The 18621-nt window shown below is 45.1% G+C and overlaps 1 protein-coding gene and 1 pseudogene across 2 annotated transcripts in view; both read right to left on the reverse strand.

Moving 5' to 3' along the window:
• RAB7A (RAB7A, member RAS oncogene family) overlaps positions 1–3584 on the reverse strand; it is a 70811-nt gene extending 67227 nt beyond the window's left edge. The window contains exon 1 of one of the 2 annotated variants that reach the window (XM_026501483.4): positions 3358–3584. The gene's annotated coding sequence lies outside the window, so the exon portion shown is untranslated. The remainder of the gene's footprint in view (positions 1–3357) is intronic. The other variant, XM_026501482.4, reaches the window with a different exon arrangement.
• The window catches only part of LOC113256572 (26S proteasome regulatory subunit 4-like), a 43101-nt pseudogene continuing 27876 nt past the window's right edge, over positions 3397–18621 (reverse strand).

Consider the following 18621-nt stretch of genomic DNA (forward strand, 5'->3'; position numbering starts at 1 on the left):
GCCTGTTCTGATTTCACCCACCACACATCACTTTTACCTTTGATTCACAAATCACACTGACCACAATCACCATTAAGAAGTTTTAAAACATTAATGCAAACTCTTTTTCTGTGTTTAGGAAAAGGCAGAAAGTAGAAGATGTGAGAACAAATAACTGGAGAGATCAACACGTTGCAAACGTGACTGCAGCAAACCGCAGATACAGAAGCACAGAGATCTATTAGACGGCATTCACAGTACATGTCTGGTGACACAGGAACAGAGCACTGAGAATACAACGGCAACCTTACATGGGAGATAAGAGTCAGCAGAAAGCCAGCAGCCGCAAGGCGGCTGGGGGGGGGGGGTGCTCCTTTCTAGAGCTTCAGTCTCCTTCGGAGGATGACATCAGTACCAAGGGGAACCACCGTTTAGCCTTACTTGGGAGGACTCCTCCTCCTTAACTCCCCCGGAAAACCTTGCCTAGAACTTCCAGTCCAATATCTAGTCAAATCCTCAGCCTTATTTGTTGAATTGTACAGATGCGGAGTTAAACAATTTTGTCATAGGAATAACAGCAAATATTCATGTCAAATTTCAGAAAGGAACAGTGCATAAAAAGACCAACACGAGAGTGTGGTCTAGGTTTGCTATGCCTTTGCACAGAAAGACTAATACCAAATATAAGGGCAGAAATGATATTAACACAATTCTCTTTGGAGATTTATTAGAAGCTAATCAAATAACCAAAACGTTTTTGCTTCACTTGGTGGTGGGGTCGGAAATCAGATTCAAAGCCATACTTTATTATAAAGCAATGCTCTTTGATTATGGGATTTGAGGGCTTAGGCCTGGTTAGCACAAACAAAACATAACAAAACAAGCAAATGCCCAAGTGATTGCTGACAATTACCTGGAGAGAGATACTAACAAAACTATTTTTAGAGTGCTTTCTCCTACATTCCATCCTTCTGTTTGTTTACTCATGAACTTCTACCACAAACACAAAACTCACATCTCCTTTTAAAGAAGGGGAGCCAGAGTAGTTGCAGGAGATGGGGTGGCATAGGGCTTTATTTAGTGAAATACTGGCACTATAACTGGTGGGCATTATATTAAACTTTCTTCATCAGCTAAAGAAAAAAAAAATCCAGCATGTCAAATGTGCCTTTGCTCAAAGAGCACTGCAACAGCAAACATTTGCAGTGTCAAATGGCAACGACATGAACTCCCTCAAGTGAACAACAAAATGCCACTAGAGCAAAAGGAAAAACAAGTTTAGTGTTGAAGGTTTCTCTTCCAAAGACATGATCAATTTGAAACTGTAACAGTATCTTCCATACTCTCAAGAGCAAACCATACAAGTAATGTTACAATTAACAAAGCCTTTAAGTTGGCCAGAACACCAGACTGCCTTCTATGGACTCACTTGCGGAGATGAGAACTCCTCTTTCCAAAAGCCTCAGGTTCTACCACCAAGCCATTCCACAACAGAATTCCTAGCTGTGATCACACATCATTTTTAAAATTCCTTTAGGACAATAACCACACTTATCTCCCTGAGTCAATAACCAGTCATGCCTAATACATGGTAGATACTCAAAACATCTCAATGAATGAAAAGGTGCTCATCATTACTCTCCTCTCTAAATTCAAACATTATTTACGACTACCATACTTATTACTCAAATATATCAGTTTAGATAGCAGAGTTAAAAAAGTAAAAAGAAATTAGAATACAACAGGGTTGGGAGGACTAAGCTTTAGCTCGGACAGTATCTTCACAAGTACTCACAACTCACCTTCCAGTTCTTAGACTCAAATCTGAGCAAACTCTCCCAAGTCTGAAGAGAAACACACTAATAGGAGACTCTATTAATCCATGGATGAGAAGTCATGCGGCTAATCAGCTGCTTAAGTCACAAGGAAGAGACAAGAGCCTGTTCTTTTGGAATCCAAAGAGAAGACAGAGTATTTTCGACAGGAAAGACCAACTGGCTAGATACCCATGTACTAAGGTTTTAAGAAAGTTTCACATGGCAGGATTGCCAGGCTTAATTTGTTGGACAAAACATTTACGTAACAAAATTTATCAGACCTCATTTAAGCACTTTGCTAAACCATAGAGTTTCTGATATTGGCACTACACTACAAAAAAACCTGTGTTAGAAGTCCACAACCACAAACGGAATATCTTGTGGTTTTTAAGGTAGAACTAAGGTGGCCGCAAGGTAGAACCAGAGGAGGCTTTCTAATGGCATCACTAGAAACAAAGGAGGCAGAGAGAGGAAGATACCTGGTGGCAAAAGATAGATCACAAACTTCAGAAGCACTGGAAAGCAGTACAACCAGAGACTAAGTACAGTACTCCGGAGCCTGCTTGCCTGGGTTTGAATCTTCGCTCCTTAACTTACTGGCTGTGTGACCTTGGACAAACAACTTAACCTCTCCGTTCTTTGACAATAATGGTATTTCAAAGGGCTGTTCTGAGCATTAAACACAAAAATCTGTGTAAAGGTCTTGCCTCCCTGCCCAGAACACAACTAGCGCTCAAATGTTTACTATTCTTCTTCTCAATCTTCCACTTTTACGAACCACTAGGCATCAAGATTTGATTTAAGCCAGTAAGAGGTTCCCCCGACGCGGTGGAATCCAAACACAGCTCTACAGCCAACCATCATCTTTCCTCCAATAAGTTTGAAAACTTCCTCTAGGATTTACCACAACATACTTAGGACAAAACGCTCCCTGTCTCCCACAGCCAGAGGCGTCTCACATGTATAAAAGTGCTTGGGGCGAGCCTAAGACACGTGACCTGACTCACTGCCTTGACTCAGGTGCCGTCAGGGAACCTCTCTCACTAACAGGGTCAGGTTGTTCAACTGAAGACACAGATGGGAACGTGGCTCAATCCTGGGCGCCAGTTAGCAAGGCCCGCGCGGTCGGCGGCGCCGGGGCCAGCGTCCCCAGACAAGGCAGCGGGCGGGGTCGGCTCCGGCACACTCCGGCTCGCTGCTCCAAGGGACTCAGCCCAATAGCGAGTCCCGCCGCGGCGCAGGCCCCCAGTGTCCAGAGGCCACCCAAATCAGGAGACACTCTGGGTCTCGGGTCTTGACGCTACCAGCAAGCAAGGGGTCCGGGACCGCCCGCCCGCGGTCGGCAACCCGGCCAGAGGTCACACCCGGCGACCTCTGACCTCCCCCCGGGCCGGGTGCGGTCCGGGCCTGCTCTTGGGCCCTGAGCGACGCAGGGTTTCCCCCCAGGCCTGCGCTGGGCCCAGAGCCTGCCCAAGATAAGGACGACGCGAGGCCCAGGCGACCGAGCAACTCAGGAGGGGGATGGGGTCAGGCCACCGGCCAGGCTGGGCCCGCTGCTTACCGCGGCCGCTCCGCTGGGGACTCCGGGCCGGGCGCGTCGCTAGGGCTCCCGCCGAGGAGGAGGTACAAGGGAGGACAGGAACTGAGGAGAAGTCCAAGTTCCGGTTCCAGCGGACTCCTCGGCACTCCCCAAGCCTTCAACGCCGCCGCTGCCGCCGCCTTGGGCTTTATGGCCAAGACTCCGGCTCCGCTCCCACTTCCGCCACCGCCGCCGCCCCGAGCGGAAGTACCTGTCACGAGACTCTCGACGCCAAGAGTGAGGGGGAGGAGCCCCGCCTCAATCTTGCGTCACGTTCCGGCCGCTTCTGGGCCGAGCCTGGATCACGTGGCATAAACATGTCTGCCCCCAATTGGTTGTTGCCATCTTTGAGGCTCGTACAATGAGAAGGACGGCGCCATGTTGAATCTACAAACCGCTGTCTCAGCCATCTCCCCCCTTACGCCCCCGCCCTTCACGTTCCCCCGGAATAATGAATGCCAGGGAAGAGAGGGCGAGAGTAAACTGGCTCTTCCAGTAGTGTCCCTCTGCAGAAGGCACTGATCGGTCAACTAAGCAGTCCTACTGTGTGCCCTGAGCTCCAGGATCAACAAAGCATGCATGCTCTAGAAACAGGCTTTCTCAGGGAGAGGTCTCTGAGTAGTGGGAGATAAAAGAGTGGTTATTTGACAAACTTACATTGGGTTGAGGAAGGGTACCCATATTTACTGAGCACCTGCCATGCCGCTGTACTATACCTTTGGATCATCTCCATTTGTCCTTACTTTAACCACTTAAGGAAACATTATTTTCACTATTTTGCAAATAGGGAACAGAGACCCGCTGCAGGTGGGTTTGACCTCACACAGTAAGTGGTAGAGTGAGATGTGAACCAAGGAAGGTTGGATGTCAATATGCATGATCTAGTCGGCTGAAAATGGCTGTACCAATTGTGTAACAGAGTGACAGAGACATGGAGGTGAATTAGACATTACCAGAACGTTTCATCTAGTCCAAGAAAGTGGAAAAACAACGTAACCCAACTAACATGAGGTCGCTTCTTAGTGAGGCACAGATGCACCACGTGGAGTTGTCTCACAAAGTAAACTTTATTTGCAGCAAATAAGGAGATGGCTGGGGAGTAACTTCCAAATCCAAGGCAGGTAGAGCAAGGGTGAATGGATTCCTTTTATTTAGGGTTAGGATGAGTATTTAGAATGGGGAGCTTTGTTATTTTATGTAAAGGCGGGCAAAAGGAGGTGCATGTGCCTTAAGGAAACATGCCTATACATACATTGTATGTTATGTATATGAGGCTTGTGCTCCTCTTTGGATGGAGATTTTACTATTATAATGAGGTAAAGGTAAGTCTTGGTCACTCTGTGGGCCACTTCATGGTCCATCCACATAGGTGTGAGTGGGGGGTTAAGTTCAAACTGGTCTGGGTGGTCTGGGCAGTTGTTATTGCTTGAGGAGTATTGTTTGTTTGTTAAAGATTTTATTTATTTATTTGTTTATTTATTTATTTATTTATTTATTTATTTATTTGACACAGATAGAGAGAGAGAGAGAATGTGCACAAGTAGGGAGAATGGCAGGCAGAAGGAGAGGGAGAAGCAGGCTTCCTGCTGAGTGGAGAGCCCCGATGTGGGCTTGATCCCAGGACCCTGAGATTATGACCTTAGCTGAAGGCAGGCGCTTAACTGACTGAGCCACCCAGGCGCCCCAATTGAGGGGTATTTTGGTTTCCATTAGGGAATGTTATGCCCCTCAGGTATTTTGCCTGACTTAAGAGATAAACTGGAAAGAAGAGCCTAAGGAAACATGTGGGACGAAGGTCAATGAGTACAGCAAGCAGGTAGGCAGTAAAGGTCGGGCTTTGGAGTCCAGCTGGTGACAACAGCTCAAGACTCCCTGAGCTTACTATCAAAGGTGAGGCAATAAAGTAGTACACTGTAGAGCTCTTAAGAGGGTGGGACACCCTATCAAAGACCCGCCCAATCTGAACACAGTAAGATCAACTTGGGAACTTTCATCTCCGTCTTCAACAACATGCTCATCTCATAGTCTTTTCCTGTCTTGGTTCATGAAAACTTCATTCTTTCAGTTGCTCACTCCAAAAAACTTAGGAATCATTCTTGTCTCCTGTAGTTGGTTGGATAGGGACCCAGAAAAAGATAAGCCTACATCCTGGAACCTGTGGATGTGACCTGATTTGGAAAAAGGGTATTTGCAAATGTAATTAAGGATCTCAAGATGAGAGCATCCTGGATTATCCAGGTGGGTCCTACATCCAATGACAAGTTTCCTTAAAAGATACACACAAAATACAAACACACAGAGAAAAGAAGTCCCTGTGAAGATGTAGTCAGAGATCGGAGTGAGTAGCCACAAACCAAAGAATGCTGACAGACACCAGAAGCTGAAAAAGACCAAAAAAAAAAAAAAAAAAAAAAGGGTGGGGTGGGGGTTGATTTTGAATGTTCTATTTGAATTGTTTGAGAGAATACACTTCTGTTGTTTTAAGCCTCCAAGCTTGTGGTGATGTGTTAGAGCAGTCCTGGAAAATGAATTTAACTCCCCTCTCTCTTGTACCCCTCATCCACAGCCTTCAAAATATATTCAGAACATGACTACTTCTTACTATCTCTGCCATTACCACCCGGTCTGAACCTCCCTCATCTCTCCCCTGGAGTGTTGCAAAAAGTCTTGGTTTCCTTCTCCCATGTCACTCCCTATCATTTCTTCACACAGCAGCGAGAGTAATTCTATAAAAATGTCAAACCATCATTCTCCTGCTCAAACTCTTCCCATAAATCAGACTAAAACTAAAAGCTTTGACCCCCAAATACCTCTCTGACCTCATCTCCTTCTAATATCCCTCAGATCAGCCTGCTCAAACTATACTAGTTTATGAAAAGAGAAGGCACACATTTAACTCAGCTCTTTACAGTTGCATTTCTTTCTGTCTGGAAAGCTCTTCCCCCAGATACCTACCAGTATGGTCACTCCCTCAGGTCTTGACTTAAATGTCATCTTCTCAGTGAGAATGGCCTTTCCTATTTAAAATGAAAGTTCCCTTTCCTAATCAACACTCAGACACAAAACACCACTTGCTATTTTCCTGCTTGCCTTTTTTTTTCCGTTTAAGATTTACTTATTTGAGAGAGAGAGGGGAAGGGCAAAGGGAGCAAATCTTCAAGCAGACTCCCCGCTGAGCTTGGACCTGGACGCAGGTCTCTATCCTATGACTGTGAGATCATAACCTGAGCTGAAACCAAGAGTCAGATGTTTAACCGACTGAGCCGCCCTAATGCTTTGGTTGTTTCTTTATATTGTTTACTTGCTTACTGCCCATCTCTCCCACTAGAATGGCAGTTCATAAGCACAGGCATTTTTGTCTGTTTCACTCATTGCTATATCCCTGATCCCTAGAGCAGTGCTGGGGCACAGTAAGTGTTCAATGAGTACCATTTGCAGAGTATTCAGGGGAACAGAAACTGGAAATAGTCTCAAAGGCCAAGAATTATGGAAATTCTACCCCATTCTGCAGCCCTACAAAATGCTAGGTTTGAAGATAAAGAAGCAATTAGAGAACACAGGAAAAGGCAAAGACCCTGCCTTCTAAGAAGCTTACTGAGAAGGCTATTCAGATGTAAACGTGGGCTATTTCTTTTTTTTTAAGATTCTATTTATTTATTTGAGAGAGAGAGAGAAAGAGAGCGAGCCCAAGCAGGGTGAGCAGCAGAGGAAGAAGCAGATTCCTCACTGAGCAGGGAGCCTGACTCGGGGCTGGTCCCCGGACCCTGGGATCATGACCTGACCTGAAGGCAGACACTTAACCAACTGAGCCATTCAGGTGCCCCAATATGGGCTGTTTCTTATGGAAAAGAAAGGATGACTCAGAAGACACCCATGAGCCAAGAGGGTAGAATCGAGAGCTGCAGAGAATCATTCCCAGGGAGCAGGATTGGACCCTAATCAAAGAGCAGACAATGTGTGCCTAACTGGATTTCAGAATTGCTATGGCCCAGTGGTAGCTGTGTTAATCCTGTTTTCCCCCCTGTTTTTGAACAGAAGTGTCTGCTCTAGGGCCACCTGGGTGGTGCAGTTGGTTAAGCGTCTGACTCTTGGTTTCAGCTCAGGTTGTGATCTCAGGGTTGTGAGATCGAGCCCTGAGTCAGGCCCCTCACTCAGTGGGAAGTGGACTTGGAACTCTCCAGTGCCCTCTGCCCCTCCCCCACCTCAAATAAATAAATAAGTTAAAAAAAAAAAAAGAAGTGTCTGCTTTGGTTATCTCAAGCCCGTCAACTCTGTTGGGTTTCTGGAGAGCAGAAAACCTGTCTGTAGCTTACAGGTCTTTGGATCAAGAAGAATAGTACTCAGGAAGCTGTTCTTGAGGAATCATGCCTAATCTTTACCTGGACCCGATTTATATGATAAGATCCATTATGAGCCAGTAATATTTTGGGATGAGACTTTAAGGGTCCTTGGGAGGAGGTGAATATATTTGGCATGTGGAACTAATGTAAATAATTTGTTTCCAGAAGGTGGACTATGGTAAATTAAAGATGGTGGTAAATTCTTTGCTCCTCTTTCGAGATGTGGCACTACCTCCCTTCCTTTTGAATTTGGGTTGAACTTCCTGACTTATTTGGCCAATAGGAGGTAGTAGAAGTGATTATAAGAAGCCTTACAGTTTTCACCCAAAAGTCTTGAAATGCTCAGGCAGTAGAAGCTCCTCCGCAGAAAGCAGCCTCCATGCTTTGAGAAGCCCAAACCATTATAGGTGTTCTTTTTCTTTTTTAAAAGATTTTATTTATTTATTTATTTGTCAGAGAGAGAGAGAGTGAGCGCACAAGCTGGGGGAGCAGCAGGCAGAGGGAGAGGGAGAAGCAGACTCCCTGCTGAGCAGGAAGCCTGAGGTGGGATTCGATCCCAGGACCCTGGGATCATGACCTGAGCCAAAGGCAGATGCTTAACCGACTGAGCCACCCAGGTGCCCCCCATACAGGTGTTCTTATCAACAGCCTCACCTGAGCCCCCAGCAGGCAGTCAGCATTAGTTGCCAGCCATGTAACTGCACCATTTGGGATGTCCAGCCATGTTAAACTTCAAATGACTGTAGCCCCAACTAAAAGGTGACTGTAATCATACAAGAGACTGCAAGTGAGACCTATCCAGTTGAGCCCAGCCAACCTACAGAACCAAGAGGTGCTAATAAATTCTTGTGTTAAGCTTCTGTGTTTTGGGCTGCTTTGTCATACAGCAATAGATAACCAGAATAGAGCCTATAGAAAATGAAGGGGAAGGGAACAGTTATAGGAAAGACCTTTGGTAGAACAGGTTTGGGTTGGGGGAGACAGACCTCAGAGTTGTTAGTTAAGGGAATGACATGATGACAGCTGTTTTAAAAGTCTTCCGTTAAACTGGTGTCCTGCTGGAAGCAAAAGAGGAGAAAGCCCAAGCTGGGACTGCAGGTGAGGCTGGGTGGGCAAGGAATGTCAAGGATTGTGACTTATTGATCTGTGCAGAAAACTCATTTGAGGAAGTTTGTCACATTAGCGAGACATGGGTGGGACATGGTACTATCTGACTGAGCTTGCGAGGTCAGAGAGAAAGAGAGAGAAGATTGGAGCCTGGCAGGTTCAAAGAAGGTTAAAGTGAGGATAGGAGTGAGGAGTTCAGTTCTGGAAATACTGATTCAGAGGACCTCTGTGGGACATGTAAGTGGAGATGTGGAGGAGGCTGAGGCAGAGAGGCGGCAATTAGCAACCTGGGTCCCTCAGCATAGCCTGGGCTGACAATAGAGATTGGAGAGTAGTGATGGGCATGAATAAAATTACCCATGAAAAAAGCCTAGGAGTGTTTCATTCTTTCAATAAACTATCTCTTATATGCTAAGCATTGTTATAGGCTAAGAACATGAGAAAAGCAAGGCTTCTCCTCTCAAGAGCCTTACTACTTTGTGTGCTAAACAACACATAAGTAAACACCCCCCCACACACACACATAGAATTTCACTTAAATTTCCATCAAGGGGGAACTGATTAAATAAGCTACAATACATCCAGTCAATGGAATACTATGCAACTATAAAAAAGAATGAGAGAATTCTCTATATATTGATATGGGAATACCTCTAAGAGATATTATTAAGTGACAAAGCAAGATATAGAATTGTACATAACATATGTTCCTTTTCTGGAGGGGGGGGAAGAGTGAAGATAGAGTAAGAATACACTTCAGCAAATTAAAAATGTGGTTAACTGGTATATCAATTAAGATTTAATCAGAGTAGTTAGAATAAGAAATTAATGGTAGGGATTAGACCTACACGATTGTTGGAATTGTTAAAAAAAGTTTGTGAAGGCTATTGTTTCTGTGTTCAGTGTTGGACCCAACATTGGTCACCATAGGTGAGGTAGACCAGCAATCAGGAAGAAAAGCTAGATGTGGAGGAGGACAATTGCACATTGGACCCCATAAGGCTAACTAGAACCCACAAGGACCAAATGGAAGCCATGTCGTGTTTTCTCACCTCCAACTTCAGTGCCATGTGTGGGTGACCTGCAGCAGAACCTGGTGTTTTTCACCACAGAGCTGCACACATGCTTGGCCCAGGATTCAAAGAAGCTGAAGGGGGAGATGTGTCGGGGACTGGAGGAGGTGTGGGTCTGGGTGTTGTCTCAAGCCAACAAGACCAGCAGACCAGTGACACCCTGAGCTGTCCCAGTGGCAGGCGCCCTGCATGATTTTCAGAGTATAAACAGTATAATTGCTCCTTCACTTTTGACTTCCAAAGCTCATGCAAATGTTTCTTCTGACCGATGTGAATACAGATCCACATAGAGAAGAGAATTCCGGGAAATGTAGTTCCAGCTTAGTTGTACTACAAAGCCACCATACCCGATGAATGGGATAAAGGTGAGAGCTAGATTTTCAGTGCATGTCCTTTATATTATCTTTAAGTTGAAACCATGAGATTATATTATCCCTCAGATATTTAAATAAGAAATGAAATCCATGAAGTGATGAATGGGATGCAGATGATTAGATGGCACAGGGAAGAGCGATGGAAGTTGGAGGAAAGGTGATATTAGACACAGGTGGTAAGAAAGGCTCCCTGAGGAGGTGACACTTCAGCAGACACCTGTTGACAAGGGGGGAGCCAGCCTGACGACATTACCTGAGCAGAAAATGTTATAGGTAAATGGAACAGCAAGGACAAAAGCTTTGTGAAAAAGCAAGTTGTCCTGCTCAAGGAACAGCAAAGAGGTCAGTGTGGTTGGAGCAGAGTGAGGCAGGGAGAATGTGCGAAGAGGTGAGGTGAGAGAAATGGGCAGAGCAAGTCACATGGAGCCTCACAGGTCATAGTAAGAACTTTGAAATATATACTATGTGTGATGAAGCCCCTGGAAGTTTAGGCAGAGAGTGTGTACATGTGTGTGTCTATGTGTGAGATGTGTCTCCCTTCACAGGTCGCTTGCACTGCAGTGTCTTCTCTGGCCATCACTCTCTTTTCTCCTGTTCCCACAGTGAAGTCATAACCCTGGTAGGCCCCTGTCATAGCCCCACGACACTGCTTACTTGATGTCTGTTTGTCCCTCTGCCCCTCATCTAGACTGGGGGGGGGGGCTCCTCAAGGGCCAGCACTAGTTCCGATCTGCCTTAATGTCCCCAGCACCCCAATAGGCACTCCAAAGCTCACCACACGACTGAACCATTCAAAACAGAGTGAACTGTTGCATTATTCTCTCTGATGCAGGTTTGCATGATTACGAAGTTTTCTCTGGGGTTTGCTATTTAAACATGGCTAGTTTTGCTCAGGGGTTCCTTCCTTGGCAGTTTTTACTAATCCAGGAATCACTGGCTGGCAGTCCTTCCATGCCCATTCTAGTCTTCCCTTCTTGGTACTCCCCCAGTCTAAGCCCCTATGCCTTTGAGCAACTCACTTAAGCAATCTGGGCCTCAATTTCCTCATTCTAAAATGTGTTAATAACCCCAACTCTGACATATTGTGAGAATCAGATGTGAAAGTGATTTATCAAGTGCTGTATCATACGTGGGAGAATGACTGAAGTTACATATCAGTCACTGGGTGAGATAAATCTGGGGTGGCTTCAGCTTCAGGCATTTTCCTGCCAGATATGGTGACAAAAACAAAGATCCATTCATTCATTCATCCGAAACAAATCAGTCCTCAGCTTCCAGGACAAGCCTAGGGACACAGGGGGTCCCTGTGCTCCACGAGGTCCCAGTTGTGTTTGTGTATGTAGCCAGGGGTGCACCCACAAAAAGACAACCTCACGTCATACTAGGTCCTCTTCCTCTTTCCATAACTAGGCATGGGCTGCTTTCCAGAGCCTTCCTGCTCACCAGGTTACACTGCAGCCTTCTGCCCACAGTAACCCTTTCAGGGATGGTCACTCAACCAGCTCCAGGGCAATCAAGGCCAATATCTCTCAAGTCTGGTTCTTTTTTAGGGTGGAGGAAGGCAGATATATTGGAAGAAAGACCTTTTTTCTGTGGAGAAAGAATAAGACATGTCTAGAATTGCTGGGGGACTTCTTGTCACCTCGAGGGCAGAGCTCACCCGAGAGTAAAGGTGAATAAAAAACAGAGGAAAACAGGGGCGCCTGGCTGGCTCAGTCAGTAGAGCATGCAACTCTCGATCTCAGGGTTGTGAGTCTGATCCCTATGTTAGGTGTAGAGCCTACTTAAAAAATAAAAATAAATTTACAAATAAAAATTAAAGCAGAGGAAAACAAAGAGATGGTGAGGGACACGTCTTAGGGTTAAAATCTGGGCACTGGTATCCAGTGATGCCTAAATCCACCTGCCCCTGTCCCCCACTCCCCCCATTTCCCCAACCCCATCCCAACTCCTTCCTCCAGCCTTCACCACTTGTTTAAGGGAAAGTCACAGCCGCACTAGGGGTTGGTCTCAGAAGGAGCTGCAGCAGCTTCCGGTCCCAAGTCCTGCCTGAATGGACTCACAGAGGCTTTGGTGACTCTTTTTAGTGGCTGCTCAGAAAAGTCTGGGAATACAGCCCAGACATGTGGGGGAGTGAACATCCCCAGTGGGACTCAGGCTTTGGGGAGGAGCTGGGGGTCAAGCCTCTGCTTTTACCTTTCCCCAGTGGACGGTTCCAAATGGCTTTCTGGAGATATCTCATGGGACTAAAGTTGTTAGAATTAGCAAATAAAAACAATTGGCCTAAAACATTGTTCGTGTTATTCTGGAATTCCAATTTACCTGGGTGTCCTGTATTGGTCTGGCCTATATTGGTATGAGACCCAGCAATAAGCTGTCTGCTGAGACTGTGACTAGTCTGATAACAGTGTGACAACCTTGTGTTTCTTTTCTCTTCTCCCCTTTGTCTACCACGGTGGACAGCTTTCTGCCTCTGCCACAAATACAGCATAGTAAATACTACATAAAGGAAGCAAAGGAGTGAGGATGGCCAGGAGAGGCACCTGATGTAGCCTGGGAGACAGAGTGGTCATGGGGGCCTTCCCAGAGGAGGCAGTGCTGAGGTGACTCGTGAAGGGTAAGAAAGAATCCACTCGGCAAAGGTAGAAGGAGGCTACTGCCAACAGAGGGATGACTACGTGCAAAGGTTTGGAGAAAAGAGAGAGCACGTTATCACTCATTCCAGAAACTGCTGATGGTTCAGTGTTCCTAGAGAACAGAGTTAGAGGGAAGGAAGCAGGAGCAGGAAGGAAGCCTAAGAAGAAAGAGTAGGTCATCATAGGTTATGAATGCCTTTGATCTAGATGTTAAGGGGGCCTTTTCCTGTTTTCCTGGTATTGACTATTGAGATACAAGATTGAGGTCAGAGTTGAGGATATCACATTTAAGGTTAAGAATGTCTGCTAAGACTGGGGCAAGAACCGGCACTGCCCCAGGAGTATACAGAAAAGTGGCAGGACTGGCCCGACCACAGTCACTCACCCTCCTCCCCCACCCCCAATGAGCAAAAGTGTGGGAAGAGGTGAGACAGGGAATCCTTGTAGGCCCAGGGTCCACCGGGGAGTACTGGGCTTTTCCCCTTCCCCACCATTGCCAAGGTGAGGGGGTTCTATGAGACTTACTCTTAAAGCTGGGGTGGGGGGCTACAAGCAAGATTGATAAGCATCTCATTTCCCAGTGGAACCCCCCCATTAGGCAGCAGATGTACTGATCCTCCCCTCCGTCTCCCCGGACAGGGAAAGGAGAGGGACATAAGGACAAGGGGAGGCAGCAGGAGAGCTGCCAATGAATCTGCGTGGGTGGGGCTAATGTGCAGGAGTTTCCCAGAGTCAAGGGTTTGGTCCAGAAGGGCTTCAGGCTTGAGTCACTGTATTAGCTACCTATTGTGGCAAAATCACCCCAAAACTTAGTGCCATGAACCAATAGTCATTTATCATCTCATGATTTCCATGGACGAGGAGTTCAAACGGAGCACAGTGTGCATGACTTATCTCTACTCCATGAGGTCTGGGACCTCAGCTTAAAGACACAAAGCTAGAAGGTAGAATCATCTGCAGGCTTGCCTGGGACTAGAGAATCCGCTTCCAAGGTGGCTCACTCACATGGCGGGCAAACTGGTACTGACAAATTTGTTTCTTTCCGTATGGGCCACTCCATAGGGCAGTTTGATTGTCCTTATGACATGGCAGCTGACTGCCCCCTGAGAAAACAACACAAAGGACCAAGGTAGAAGCAGTGATGTGTGATATGCCTAAGCTTCGGAAGTCATACGCCATCACCTCTACGGTACTCTACTGGCCACGCAGTTCAGCTTTGATTCAGTGTGAGAGGAAACCACAGAAGGAAACGAACACCAGGAGGTAAAGATTATTGGGCTCAATGTGGAGGCTGGAGACCACTCCCCTCTTTTGGATCCTCACCCAGGAGGGCTGGCAAAGGAAGGGGGGGATCCTTAAGAGGATTGGGGTATTTCCTCAGCAGAGCTGAGGGGTAGAAATAGTTCAAGTCTGAGTCAGATCTCCCTTATGGTTTTGGGCTAGGGGAAGGCCCTACAGGGTTCTGTGCATAACTCACATGTGCCCTGTATGGAAATGCAGGCCCCACAGATGATGTCCAAGATCAGTGAGCATAGCCAGAAAAGCATCCATGACCCTGTATCATCTATTAAAAAGACCATCTTGGGGTGCCTGGGTGGCTCAGTGGGTTGGGTGGCTGACTCCTGGTTTTGGCTCAGGTCGTGATCTCAAGGTCCTGGGATTGAGCCCCATGTTGGGCTCTGCACTCAGTGAGGAGTCCGCTTCAGGATTCTCTCTCTCTCTCTCTCTCTCTCTGTCCCTCTCCCCCTGCTCTCTCTCTCTCTCTCTCTCTCTCTCTCTCTCTCAAATAAATAAATAGGGGCCTTGGTGGCTCAGTCAGTTAAGCATCTGCCTTTGGCTCAGGTGATGATCCTAGGGTCCTAGGATCGAGCCCCGCATCGGGCTCCCTGCTCGGTGGGGAACCTGTTTCTCCCTCTCCCTCTGCCTGCCACTCCCCATTTGTGCTCTCTCTCTCTGTTAAATAAATAAAATCTTAAAATAAATAAAAATAAATTTTTATTAAAAAAAATAAAGACCATCTTTCTCCACTGCTCTCTAGTATCACCTTTCTCATAAATCAGATGACTGTATATTTAAGGGTTTATTTCTAGACTCTGTCCTGTTCCACTGCTCGGTTTGCCTATCTTTATGCCAATAATACATTGTATTAATTACTATACTTACCTTATAAGTTCTGATATCTGGTGGCATAAATCCTCCAACTTTCTTCCTCTCCTCAATTGTCTTGGTTATTGCTGGCCCTTTGGATCTCCATATAAATTTTAGAATCAACTTGTCAATTTCTACAAAAAAAATTCTGCTAAAACATTGACTGGAATTGCATGTCATTAGTAGATCGCTTTGAGTAGAATTTCTTTTTTCTTTTTTTAAAGATTTTATTTATTTATTTGAGAGAGAGAGAAAGAGAGAGAGCATGAGCAGGGGGCAGAGGGAGAGGGAGCAGCAGACTCCCCGCTGAGCTGGGAGCCCGATGCGGGGCTCCGTTCTAGGACCCTGGGATCACGACCTAAGCCGAAGGGAGATGCTTACCAGACTGAGCCACCCAGGTGCCCCCCTTTGAGGAGAATTTCACTGAGTTGTATAGTTATGACTTAAATACTTGTTTCTGTGCATGTTATACTTCAAAAATATTAATGTCATTTTAAAAATCGCTTCTCAGAGCATATTACATGTTTGTATTATAAGATGTTGAGATTCTACAAACAATTAACACTAAATTTTCGAAAAAATTTGGCTTTTTTTTTTCCCCTGGGGGGTCTATGTTCCCTCAAATCCCATTGTCTGCATACCACCTCAGTTTTGACAGTCCACACTATCAGTACTGCTCTTTGAAGATAACTGTCAAAATAAGCATAATTAAACCTTGTTGAGTTACAACTAGGTATTGTCTGCTGAGGACTTTGAGAATGAAGTCTGCTCTTTGTTCACAAGGGGTATCTGCAAGTGTCAGATCAGTGTAAAAGACACATTGCTATCAGCTTTATAATTTCTACTTTAGGTAATCAGAAAGATTGGAAAGTAACTGAAAAAGGAATGATTTTATCATTTATTTTGTTGTGAATTGTAGATTCACATGCACTTGTAAGGAATAATACAGAGAGGGGCACCTGGGTGGCTCAGCCGTTAAGAGTCTGCCTTCGGCTCAGGTCAGGATCCCAGTGTCCTGGGATCGAGCCCCGCATCGGGCTCCCTGCTCAGCGGGAAGCCTGCTTCTCCCTCTCGCACTCCCCCTGCTTGTGTTCCATCTCTCACTGTCTCTCTCTGTCAAATAAATAAATAAAATCTTTAAAAAAAAAAAAGAATAATACGGAGAGAGGATTTGTATACTTTGCTCAATTTTCCTCAGTGGTGACATTTTGCAAAGCCATAGTACATTACTTTGAGGATGCTGACATCAGTCTTATTCAAAGTTCCTTGGTTTTACTTGTATTCATCTGAGTGTATGTATGTGCTTATTCAAAGTTCCTTGGTTTTATTTGTATTCATCTGAGTGTATGTATGTGTGTGTACTAAGCTCTATACAATTTGATCCCCTGTCTAGGTCTGTGTATCCACCACCACACACTGTGTGTTTTTTGATGGTATGTCTTGCCCCAACTTGTCCTCATTTAGGAACCCGGGCTGATGGAGCCAGCCTCCACCTCCTGGCATATCATGTGTTGCTGTGTCACGGGGGTGTGACTGTGGAAACTGTTCTGGCCCCCACCCAGATGTGAAACGTTTTGCTTCCATTTGTGTTTTCTTAGACAAAGCCTGTCATATGGCCATGCCCTAACTTCAATGAAGCAGGGAAGCACGATCTCACTATGGCCCTGAAAGGAGGTGAATTTGAATACTAATGACCGCTATCACACTGTATATTCTTCTCCCACTGTGCGCATTTGGGAATATCCTGAAAGGACCAAGTTTCTAATCCACTCTTGGGGGAAACAACGCAAATAGAACACAAACAATTATGTAGAGCTTTCAAATAACCTGATAATAATAACAGTGGCACTGTGAGATAGTAGATCAATTTCCCTTCTCAGGACTCTTTGGAAACTATGTCAAGTGTGGGACAGTTGCTTTGGTCATTTCTCTGCCTCCTGTTAATCACGCACCAGGGTCTACCCATCTGGCCTCCTAATCGTCTTTTGGGTTCATCCTTCCTTCTATTCTAACCTCTGACCTCTGCATCCCATACAGAACCACCATTCCACCCTCATCCCAGGGCCTCCACTCTACTTTTCTCCAAGGTCTGCCAAGGTGATCTTTCTTTATTTTCAATGTTCCAGCCAAGTGGAGCTCAATAATGAAACATCGTGATAACAATTAATTTGATATTCAAAGGGAGATTCCAAAGAATTAACTGTTGCTTTTTTTTTTAAGTAGGCCCAATGTGGGGCTCGAACTCAGACCCCAAGATCAAGTTGCATGCTTTATCAACTGAGCCAGCCAGGCACCCCAAGAATTAACTGTTTTGAATTTTCCTTTCCAGTCCTTATCCAAATACAAAAGGAATTTTTATGTAATAATAGTAATATAGTACACATATAATTTTTGTATTATTTACCTAATATTGTCTTAAATTCATTTTATACGTTATCAAGTAGTCCCTAAGCATACTAAAAGTAGCTCTCACTTTCCTTTTCTCCCCTCATTATGTAAACAATATGTTCACTATTGAACATTTTTAAAAAACCAGGAATCTGTGAATAGGAAAATAAGGTATCAAAAATCACACTACCCAGAGATAACCAGCAATATAATATGTGATATATGTTATGTTTTTTTGGTCTATGTTTGATATAACATACTGTATTAGTTAATTTTAGAAAATGTCAAAATTACTTCAAAACTCAGCAGCTAAAACAAGAATTTATTATCTCACAGTTTCTGTGAATCAGAAATCCAGGAGTAACCTAGTTGGGTGTATCTGGCTCAGATGTTCTCAGAAGGCTGCAGTTGGTGGGTTGGCTCAAACTATAGTCATCTCAAGGCTTGACTTGGGTGGGGACATCCTCTTTGAAGCTGACTTTCTGGCTGCTGGCAGGCCCTGGGTCTGCATTGGCTGCTGTCTGCAGACATTAGTTCCTTACTACATGGGATCTCCATAGAGCTGCTCCTGATATGGCAGCTGGCTTCTCCAGATTGAGGAATGAAGTGAGAGGAAGAGAGCTGGAGAGTCTCTGGTATGGAAGACACAATCTTTTTATAATGTAATATCAAAAGTGACATTCCACCCCTGCAGCTATGTTGTTTGTTACGAGCAAGTCACTAAATCTGGCCTACACCAAAGGGAAGGGGTTATACAAGAGCGTGAATGCCAGATGAGAATCACTGGGGGTCATTTAAGAGGCTGCCTACCTACCGCTTACACAAAACATTATTTTATAACCTACTTGTTTTTCATTTATTTGAGATATAATTCATACACCACAAAATTTATCATTCACCAATTTTAGAATGTACAATTCAGTAGTTTCTGGTATATTCACAAGATTGTGGAAACACTACCACTTATTCCAAAACATTTTCATCACACCATAAAGAAACTCTATGCCCATTAACAGTCACTCTCCATTTCCCTCTTCTCCAGCCCCTCAAAACCATTAATTTACTCTCTGTCCTTATGGATTTGCCTATCGTGGATATTACATGTAACTGAATATATGCAATATCTGGATATTACATATGTGTGTGCATATGAATAGCATACATTATGTGACCTTTTGTT

Source organism: Ursus arctos, unplaced genomic scaffold (assembly GCF_023065955.2).
Source record: "Ursus arctos isolate Adak ecotype North America unplaced genomic scaffold, UrsArc2.0 scaffold_14, whole genome shotgun sequence".
NCBI lineage: Eukaryota > Metazoa > Chordata > Mammalia > Carnivora > Ursidae > Ursus > Ursus arctos.